A 12287-nucleotide genomic window follows, 5' to 3' on the forward strand; every position below is an offset into this window, starting at 1 on the left:
AACTCCAATGTCAATACCAACAACAATAACAACTCCAATGTCAATACCAACAACAATAACAACTCCAATGTCAATACGAACAACGATAACAACTCCAATGTCAATACCAACAACAATAACAACTCCAATGTCAATACCTACAACAATAACAACTCCAATGTCAATACCAACAACAATAACAACTCCAATGTCAATACCAACAACAATAACAACTCCAATGTCAATACCAACAACAATAACAACTCCAATGTCAATACCAACAACAATAACAACTCCAATGTCAATACCAACAACAATAACAACTCCAATGATAATACGAACAACAATAACAACTCCAATGATAATACGAACAACAATAACAACTCCAATGTCAATACCAACAACAATAACAACTCCAATGTCAATACGAACAACAATAACAACTCCAATGTCAATACGAACAACAATAACAACTCCAATGACAATACCTACAACAATAACAACTCCAATGTCAATACGAACAACAATAACAACTCCATTGTCAATACCAACATTAATAACAACTCAAATGATAATACCAACAGCAATAACAACTCCAATGTCAATACCAACAACAATAACTCGAATGTCAATGCCAACAACAATAACAACTCCAATGATAATACGAACTCCAATGTCAATACCAACAACGATAACAACTCCAATGTCAATACCAACAACAATAACAACTCCAATGTCAATACGAACAACAATAACAACTCCATTGTCAATACCAACAACAATAACAACTCCAATGACAATACAAACAACAATAACAACTCCAATGTCAATACGTCAATACCAACAATAACAACTCCAATGATAATACCAACACCAATAACAACTCCAATGTAAATACCAACAACGTTAACAACTCCACTATCAATACCAACAACGATAACAACTCCAATGTCAATACCTACAACAATAACAACTCCAATGATAATACGAACAACAATAACAACTCCATTGTCAATACCAACATTAATAACAACTCCAATGATAATACCTACAACAATAACAACTCCAATGTCAATACGAACAACAATAACAACTCCAATGATAATACGAACAACAATAACAACTCCAATGATAATACGAACAACGATAACAACTCCAATGTCAATACCAACAACGATAACAACTCCAATGTCAATACCAACAACAATAACAACTCCAATGATAATACCAACAACAATAACAACTCCAATGTCAATACCAACAACAATAACAACTCCAATGTCAATACCAACAACAATAACAACTCCAATGTCAATACCAACAACAATAACAACTCCAATGTCAATACCAACAACAATAACAACTCCAATGTCAATACCAACAACGTTAACAACTCCAATGTCAATACCAACAACAATAACAACTCCAATGTCAATACCTACAACAATAACAACTCCAATGTCAATACCAACAACAATAACAACTCCAATGTCAATACCAACAACAATAACAACTCCAATGTCAATACCAACAACAATAACAACTCCAATGTCAATACCAACAACAATAACAACTCCAATGTCAATACCAACAACGTTAACAACTCCAATGTCAATACGAACAACAATAACAACTCCAATGTCAATACGAACAACAATAACAACTCCAATGACAATACCTACAACAATAACAACTCCAATGTCAATACGAACAACAATAACAACTCCATTGTCAATACCAACATTAATAACAACTCCAATGATAATACCAACACCAATAACAACTCCAATGTAAATACCAACAACGTTAACAACTCCACTATCAATACCAACAACGATAACAACTCCAATGTCAATACCTACAACAATAACAACTCCAATGATAATACGAACAACAATAACAACTCCGTCAATACAACAATAACAACTCCAATGATAATACCTACAACAATAACAACTCCAATGTCAATACGAACAACAATAACAACTCCAATGATAATACGAACAACAATAACAACTCCAATGATAATACGAACAACGATAACAACTCCAATGTCAATACCAACAACGATAACAACTCCGATGACAATACCAACAACGATAACAACTCCAATGATAATACGAACAACGATAACAACTCCAATGTCAATACCAACAACGATAACAACTCCGATGACAATACCAACAACAATAACAACTCCAATGATAATAGAACAACGATAACAACTCCAATGATAATACCAACAACGATAACAACTCTGATGTCAATACGAACAACAATAACAACTCCAAAGTCAATACCAACAACGTTAACAACTCCAATGATAATACGAACAACAATAACAACTCCAATGATAATGCCAACAACAATAACAACTCCATTGCCAATACCAACAACGATAACAATTCCAATGTCAATACCTACAACAATAACAACTCCAATGATAATACGGACAACAATAACAACTCCATTGTCAATACCAACATTAATAACAACTCCAATGATAATACCTACAACAATAACAACTCCAATGTCAATACGAACAACAATAACAACTCCATTGTCAATACCAACATTAAAAACAACTCCAATGATAATACCAACAACAATAACAACTCCAATGTCAGTACGAACAACAATAACAACTCCAATGATAATACGAACAACAATTACAACTCCATTGTCAATACCAACATTAAAAACAACTCCAATGTCAATACCAACAACAATAACAACTCCACTGTTAATACCAACAACGTTAACAACTCCAATGATAATACGAACAACGATAACAACTCCAATGATAATACCAACAACGTTAACAACTCCAATGTCAATACCAACAACGTTAACAACTCCAATGATAATACCAACAACAATAACAACTCCAATGATAATACCAACAACAATAGCAACTCCAATGTCAATACCAACAACGTTAACAACTCCAATGATAATACCAACAACAATAGCAACTCCAATGTCAATACCAACAACGTTAACAACTCCAATGATAATACGAACAACGATAACAACTCCAATGATAATACGAACAATGATAACAACTCCAATGTCAATACCAATAACGTTAACAACTTCAATGTCAATACCAATAACGTTAACAACTTCAATGTCAATACCAACAACAATAACAACTCCAATGATAATACCAACAATGATTACAACTTCAATGATAATACCAACAACAGTAAAAACAAACAAGAACAACAGACAAAGCGAATTACAAAAGGATGTTCATTAACAACTCAAAGGTTACAGCTAACAACAAGAACAAACTCAAATGACACAGCTTATAACAAGGAAAACTCATCTGACAAACCCAGCACAAAGAACAACCTACATTACAAAGCGGACGACAAAAATACATCAAATGAAACAAGTAACATAAAGGACAACTCAGATGACACAGCGAACGACCAATATTGTAGGATGTAAATTTAAGTGATACCTGCTTGTATTATGTACATGGTTTTAAAAGAATTATTCACTATGAACCATTCGTGAGATATTTGAATATTTTCTTATGTAAATATATGTTACATACCGCTTTACCAATAAGTTTGGTATCACAGTTTTTGCCGTTCCATCCAACTGGACACACGCAACGGTACGTAGTGGCATTATTGATACAAACAGCCCGATTATGACAAGGATAGGGATTGCAATGGTCGATACCTGCAATATATTCCAAGATATATATTATTTTGACACGTGTAGCGGTTACGATGGTCGATATCAAAAACATGTCTTATATATCTTTTGCGACAATGACAAGGTTAAAATGACGTCTTTTGATAATACCAGTTATCGTTACAAAAATGGCAAGATTTAAAACGATTATGATATTAAAAAATGGCGAAATTTGGATGTAAAGCAATAGTTATTCGCTTATAGAAAAATCAATCTTCAGCTGCACTCAAGCAGATTGCAGCCCTGTCGGTTGTGGGCCTTACCTTTCTCACAATGGAGGCCGTAAAATCCAGGGGGACATTTGCAGGTGTAAGTGGCGACGCCGTCTCTGCACGTGCCATGATTCAAACAAGGGCTTCCCTTACAGTCATCAATGTCTGTCAATAAAATACGTACCACACACATTACTGAAGACTCAATCTTATACTACATTTCACCTCTTCGAATAAGGCACATTTTTGTTTCACCTAAAGATTTAAAAATTGATCAAATACGTGTACTCGATGTCCACCGCGGTCATATTGATTGATGTTTGACACGGCTTTTGGGGTTACTGGAAGTTATAGTGATTAAGATATTTTGGTGTACACGCGCATACAAATACAAATATTTGGACGGATGTTGTAGAGACGTTTCTTAGGGCAGTTTTAGACAACCCTGGTATATGACGGCACCTACCTTGGTCACAGTGTGTGCCGGTGTATCCGACTGGACAGATACACTGGAAGGAGTTTACACCGTCCACACAAGTGCTGTTGTTATGACATGGCATACTGTTACACTCCTTTACGTCTGGAAACACCCAAAAACTCTCCAAAATTAACAAACACGACAAAATGGACAAACTAAAGGAGTATGTGCCAGAAGATCTGCATTAATTTTTTTTAAAATTGTACAAAAAATGCAGAAAAAGTGACGAAAACATTTTAATTTTTGTTGTGGTGCTTTCCACTTAAGTACTAATTACTTAAAGCTACCACATTTTTATTTTTCAAAATATAACCAGTTTCTATTAAGAAGAATTTAATTCTGATGAAGTCTTATAGTACGACTGTTTTCTCCAAGAATGACAAATATAAGGGGAGATAACTCCCACTATAGCAAAATTTTTTTTAAAAAATCCGAAGTCGTATTTAGACTTCCCTTCGTACAGGTACTGTATGATATTGTCCTTATACTGAGTGAATTTCAAATATGTTATTGCACGTGAGCGAAGTGAAATTCAGAACAATTTCACTTAGATTGCGTCTGCCTCTAAATGGATTTTTCCTGAAACAAAATGTCCGTTGAAAACGTACATTTAATATCAAATGAAAACTTTTCAAACGGAATGATGTCTGCGTGCCTGTCCTGTATTAAAGGGACGAGGAGGTCAGAGCCTCTTGCAGATCTAAGACTATGTGCTAAATAAAGCGTAGCCGAATCGACTACAGCACATTGTTAGCATCTTGTCTCACTAATTTCGACCTTAGCCAGGATTATAGTAAAGCCAAAACAGAAGGTCGAGTCCTTACCATCTCGTACACAACGTACGTCAGTGCTAGTACTAGTAATGGCACAGGTCATTTGTCTGATGAAGGTGACCGTGTAGTTATCGAAACGCCACACTCTTTTCTCTTCTGCTGGTTGTGTTATAAGATTTCTTTTTATTCTATCTAAAGATTAGTTGACCAATTGGTATGACAAACCTTTCTCACAACGACTTCCGGTGTATCCTGCCATACACACACACGTGAAGTTGTTAACGTGGTTCTGACATATCCCTCCGTGAAGACAAGGGTGTGACTGACATTCGTTAATTTCTGTAATGTTCGTAAATGCACAATATAATAGGCATCTTCAGCGTATAAATAAAAGTATTTTTCATAATTTTTCACAGAATTTTAATATTTAAAATATCGTTTATCCATAATATCTGATTCATATTTTCTTAACGTTCTTGAAAACTTATCCACTATCAAAGTAAGCCCATTTGACATATTTTTTCAATGTACTTTGTGATATAAAAGTAGGTACTGTTCCACAGTATTGCTTAATTCGTATTGACAGATGCTGTCAGGTGTTTAATTTTTGTTCAATAACTTTGCAGTACTTACCCGTTTGACAAAATACACCCGTGTAGCCGGGGTCACAGAGACACAGGAAGGAATTAGTCCTGTCCAGGCATGCGCCATGGACACACGGGGAACTCGCACATTCATCTATACCTAAAACACCATTCCATATCATTAACAGTGTTGTTATAAAGGTTGAAAGTTCTATAGTTATCCATTATTGTGACGGAAAGAAAGGTGAAAACTGTTCACCTTTGTAGAGTGAATTAACATGATGTCGACTGAAAAGCCTCAAGACGGAATACCTTGTGCAAAAAAGGGCCGAAATAACCTGTAGCAGCGGATTCGTTATTGAAGATAGGAGATCATACAATTGAATCGTATTGGATACTCGAATAAAGAACCGCAATTGAGAATTCAAACTATTTAATATTTAACTTGTATCTCTTCGGAAAACTTATCCAGTCAATTAACATGGTAACTTTGGTTATTTCACATATAGACTTTATGAAATTAACGGTTTGGGGATTCGAACAACGCATCTACTGCAAACAGAAGATTCGTTGTTAGAATCTCCAGTCCTCAGACTTACTAGCCGGTCCTCAAACTCATTGTGCAGTCTTCAGACTAAGTGTCCTGTCTTACCTTGTTGACAGTATACACCGGTGAATCCAGCTGCACAGTTGCACACGTACCCGTTCGGCTGGTCCACACAAGTACCACCATTTTGACAAGGGGTACTCAAACACTCGTCTATATCTAGATGAACAAAAGTGCATTATTTCTGAGTTTTGATATCACTTTTATTTCTAATGAAGAGTGATACTGACCTTTAACCTGTCAATTGTATTACCTAAATCGTAAATATATACCTATATACTTACTTTTATTTATCAATTGCTTCCATTGCATTCCTGCTTATATACAACAGTACCTACTTAACAAAATCACTCAAGCTTTCAATATGTCAACTCACTTTTTCAAAAATGCAGTATTGCACTTATCAGACCACGGAAATTACCTATATCACATTGGAAACCAGTAAATCCGCTTGCACATGTACACGTAAAGTTGTTGACATCATCGGTACAACTGCCGCCATTATGACACGGATTTGGAGTACAGTCATCAATATCTATAACAAAAGAGAAAGCTTGAAAACTCTACAATGAATCGTTCCAAAATAACGGTTATGTAACACATTTTGTATTGGATCAGTTTAATAATTCTGACGCTAGCACAAAGATTGCGGCCAGCTTTCTTGTTTAGGTAGATGATGGACATCGACATTTGAAAAACATTATATCAACATGATCTCGTTTGCAGTATATGTATAAAACAAGCATGATATCCCCTAATTAAACCTGATTATTATATCAGAATATTATTTATTCTTGAGGGCTTTGCTAAAGACATTGTTAACACTCGAACTGACCAAACAACTATACGGCATACCTGTGGTACACTGGGCATCCGTGTAGCCTGGCACACATGTACATGTGTACCCGTTAACCAGGTCTTTGCACGTTCCACCGTTTCCACAGGGATCAGAAAAACACTCATCAATATCTGGAATAGAAAGTGAATACATATGCTGTCAAATTTTGTTAATTTGAAAGTTGCACGAAAGACACACAAGTGAATTGCACCTTTATAAATATAGGTGAAATACAGTAGATCCAAACACTGAATTCAACTGCATTATGCATCCGTTTCTTTCTTCTAGAACTCGTCAGTGATGCTAAGGGTCTAAATTTTGAAGAGGCGACTGAGGAAAATCCAAAGTGAAAAGTCAAAATCTAGACCAAGAGGAGCACTACCCTCAAAATTCAAAATGTTTTAGACATTTTAGAATTAAATTAAGGTCATCTCTATTTTCTGAACTGTGCCATTATTCGAGTTAAACAAAACATCGCATGCAGCTGCGGTAAACCTTGTTGACTAATTGTCTATCACCGGCAATCTCGAAGATTGTACAAAAGGCACACAAGTGAATGGCACCTTTTAATACAGACTTAGGGTTGAAAACTACCACCATTCCTCTATACAGTGTAAGTATTATTAATTTATCCAATCCATTTCTCTGTGTTGTTTAATGACGTACCGACATCGCATTTACGACCAGAATACCCCGCAAAACAGGTGCAATCGAAGTCGTTGATGATATCAAGGCAGGATCCATGTACACAAGGAGAGCTCTTGCATTCATTGATGTCTATAAGAACCAGAAAGAACTGCTTAAAATATGGACTCAATCGAGGTATTCTATCAATGTTTGACTTTTGCGAACTTATAATTTGGAGGACTTAAATTAAACAATAAAGGATTTCATTATTTTGTGAAAGCTTAAATTTCTTATTTTCTTAACCCTGTATTAGAAAAAAAGTGCTTGTTTTCTTTTTCTCTCTACTGACGAAAATCAGGACATGGTTAAGGTTGCCATCGTCAACGTCTGACTGTTAATGTAACTGGTTAAGTTATGTGTTGAGCAACAGTGATAAATAGAGAGCTTTAATTTAATTAGCTGTCTATTTCATCTTTCTAGTGTTGTTCCTTGAAATTTGATATTTAAAAGAGGATTACATATCATGTCGAGACAAAATATATTAAAAAAAACGTAAGGAAGTCGAGGAAGCGTAGAATATGAGGAGATATATGTATATCTTATAAATCTGCAATTCCTCCCAGAAAATAACCCGCTCAAATTTTGCTAGAATAAAGTTAAATAATTGACAATGATTTATCTATAAGATACAGTAGCTAAAACCATGACAACTAGATTTTATCCTATGATATTAAATGTACATGCATACCTATTCCACAAGTTCCTCCCGTATATCCCGGTAAACATGAACAAGTGTAGGCGTTTACCAGATCTGTACAGGTGGCGTTATTGAGGCAAGGCTGGCTTAAACATTCGTCAACATCTATTGAAAATAAACAAAAATAACAACAATTTGTGAAAATGGTTTTTAGATCTTCATGTGCCGTCTGATTTTGTTCTCTCTGTATATAATATATCATCATTCAATTCTTGAATAACTATTACTAGGCATTCGACATGTATTGATATTTTCATCTGTATAATATCGTACAGTAATACGCAATATAAACGATACATATATTTTTTTGCAGTTTGCACGTGTAGATGTATAAGTCATTTTGTAGAAATAGATAGATACCATTGTCACATCTAGCTCCTAAAAATCCTGGTCGACAAAAACACCTGTAGGCATTGATTCCATCCACGCACGTGCCACCGTTTCGACACGGGCTAGGCGCACATTCATCTATGTCTGAGGAAAATGTAAAAAACAAATTACGGTCATTTTATGTAAACAATATATGTTTTACTTATCATGTCCATGATGTTTTTCCAAGTCTCATTACAAAAACAGTTAAAACAATTTTTCGTCCGTAAAGCAGTGACATACCTAAGATTTGATTTCACTTTAATCGTTTTTGCAGCTGAGAAATAATTTAACAAAAGGAAAAAAATCCAGTTAGAAATATCGCGAAATTTTATTTCTTACTTTGCTGACAGTTCACTCCAGTGTATCCCGGCATGCAACTGCAAGTGTAGCTGTTGACGTGATCCATACAAGTTCCGCCATGTTGACAAGGGTTACTCATACACTCATTGATATCTGGAAATGTATGGTAGGTAAATATATAGTTTATTGTATTAAAAGAATGACATTCAAGTAAACCAGAAGAATAATTTGACATAATGCAATTGTATTAATGCAGGAGGCGATTTAAGCGTTTAAGTTATTAAAATCATCAAAATGTTACTTCATTTTGGTTTTTTTATAGATTCAAGCTCCGATACCTCTGACATACCTGTTGTCGACATAATCAATTATTTTTTATATATCTATTGACAGACATAACAGCTTCAGTAATATGCTAGCCTCACCATTAAGAAAATATAACATATGATCTTTGATACAGTATGTTTCGAATAGGTTTGTCATCATCACACCTTTGCAACGTATGTCTGTGTATCCAGGAGTACAGGTATAGTGGAATCCATTATTTACCTATCTGTACTACAGTGTATGTCTATGTATCCAGGTGTACAGGTAGTGTGGAATTCATTAATTACCTACATGTACTACAGTGTATGTCTGTATATCATGGAGTACAGGTACAGTGGAATCCATTAATTACCTACCTGTACTACAGTGTATGTCTGTGTATCATGGAGTACAGGTACAGAGGAATCCATTAATTACCTACCTGTACTACAGTGTATGTCTGTGTATCCAGGTGTACAGGTACAGAGGAATCCATTAATTACCTACCTGTACTACAGTGTATGTCTGTATCCAGGTGTACAAGTACAGAGAAATACATTAATTACCTACCTGTACTACAGTGTATGTCTGTGTATCCATGTGTACAGGTACAGAGGAATTCATTAATTACCTACCTGTACTACAGTGTATGTCTGTGTATCCAGGAGTACAGGTACAGTGGAATCCATTAATTACCTACCTGTACTACAGTGTATGTCTGTGTAACCAGGTGTACAGGTACAGAGGAATCCATTAATTACCTACCTGTACTACAGTGTATGTCTGTGTATCCAGGAGTACAGATACAGTGGAATCCATTAATTACCTACCTGTACTACAGTGTATGTCTGTGTATCCAGGTGTACAGGTACAGAGGAATCCATTAATTACCTACCTGTACTACAGTGTATGTCTGTGTATCATGGAGTACAGGTAAAGAGAAATCCATTATTTACCTACCTGTACTACAGTGTATGTCTGTGTATCCAGGTGTACAGGTACAGAGGAATCCATTAATTACCTACCTGTACTACAGTGTATGTCTGTGTATCCAGTTGTACAGGTACAGAGAAATCCATTATTTACCTACCTGTACTACAGTGTATGTCTGTGTATCCAGGTGTACAGGTAGAGAGGAATTCATTAATTACCTACCTGTACTACAGTGTATGTCTGTGTATCATGGAGTACAGGTAGAGAGAAATCCATTAATTACCTACCTGTACTACAGTGTATGTCTGTGTATCCAGGTGTACAGGTACAGAAAAATCCATTAATTACCTACCTGTACTACAGTGTATGTCTGTGTATCCAGGTGTACAAATAGAGAGGAATTCATTAATTACCTACCTGTACTACAGTGTATGTCTGTGTATCCAGGTGTACAGGTACAGAGGAATCCATTGACTAGATCAGTACACGTCCCTCCATGTATACAGGGCGAGGACATACATTCGTCAATATCTGTAAGTATTACAGTGGATAGTATTGTATTCTTTCATCATCTCAAGTATTTCTTTGACAGCCATCTCTTTTACCACTATTTTCCTAAAGATATATGAAATAGAAGGATACAGACAAAGACCTTCACCAGGCTGCACGAATATAAACAATTTTTTAAAACCATAGTAAGTCTATGTCTTGAGTTTGGAGTGAAGTTGCGTTAATCAGAAAGCACATGTTCACATTCTCAACGCTCCAGACCATACGTTATTTGTCACCGGTAATCGAATAAACTTAAAAACAAATTTGTTTCACGTTACATTTGTCAAAGAATCGCAGGAAAAATAAATGTTATGTTGTCGCTTCTACCTGTTTGGCAATTTACATCTGTATATCCCGCCGCACATATACATTTGTATCCATTTACATTGTCCTGGCATGTTCCGCCATTTTGACAAGGGTTGCTGATGCACTCGTCGATATCTGGAAATCGAGAATGTGCTACCTAGTGTATAGGGTAATATTGGATAAGAATATCTGAGTCATGAACACAATATTTCTTATGATATTGACTTCTAAATGTGAAAGTGATGACGCTGAACTAAGTAAGATATTCATATGTGGCTCTGTCAAGCATCTGTATTATTCATATTTGTCTTCACCAGTATATTTTCATTTTTTGGGTAACAACTTTCAAATATTTTTAGATTTGTTTTTTAATTTTACCTGTTTGGCAGGTAAGTCCAGAATATCCCAGTATGCATGTGCACGTGTAACCATTGACGTGATCTGAGCATGTTCCACCATGTAGACAGGGATTGCTTAGACATTCGTTGATATCTGATGGAATATTTCATAGAATTTGGCAATGCCACTAGAAAACTAAGTAAATGTATGTATGTTTGAAATAAAAAATACTTTTTCTTCGCTTCATGTGTCTATTCCTGTTTCCTTTAAGGAAAATATCATATTTCTTTTTCTGCCTTGGGAAAGGTAGTTTACATATGAAGTTACACTGAAAACGTCATTACTTCATGATGTTTTCATATATATCATGATCTAGGTCAAATTGACCTATTTGATGCCTATTTGATATATATATATATATATATCAAATGTCATTGTTGATAAGTTTTGATAATAGAAACGTACGAAGAATATTACCCCAACACCATTGATTTATGTTGAAAGAAACTTCGACCAAAGAAATTAAGTTTGGTAAGGAACAACAGTGTTGTATCAAATAAAGTAATTGCCTACATGGTGAGATTGACCTGTCTACATCACCTTGTTAGCTAGA

Source organism: Ylistrum balloti, unplaced genomic scaffold (assembly GCF_031769215.1).
Source record: "Ylistrum balloti isolate Yb309-2 unplaced genomic scaffold, AGI_CSIRO_Ybal_v1 Utg370264, whole genome shotgun sequence".
Lineage (NCBI taxonomy): Eukaryota > Metazoa > Mollusca > Bivalvia > Pectinida > Pectinidae > Ylistrum > Ylistrum balloti.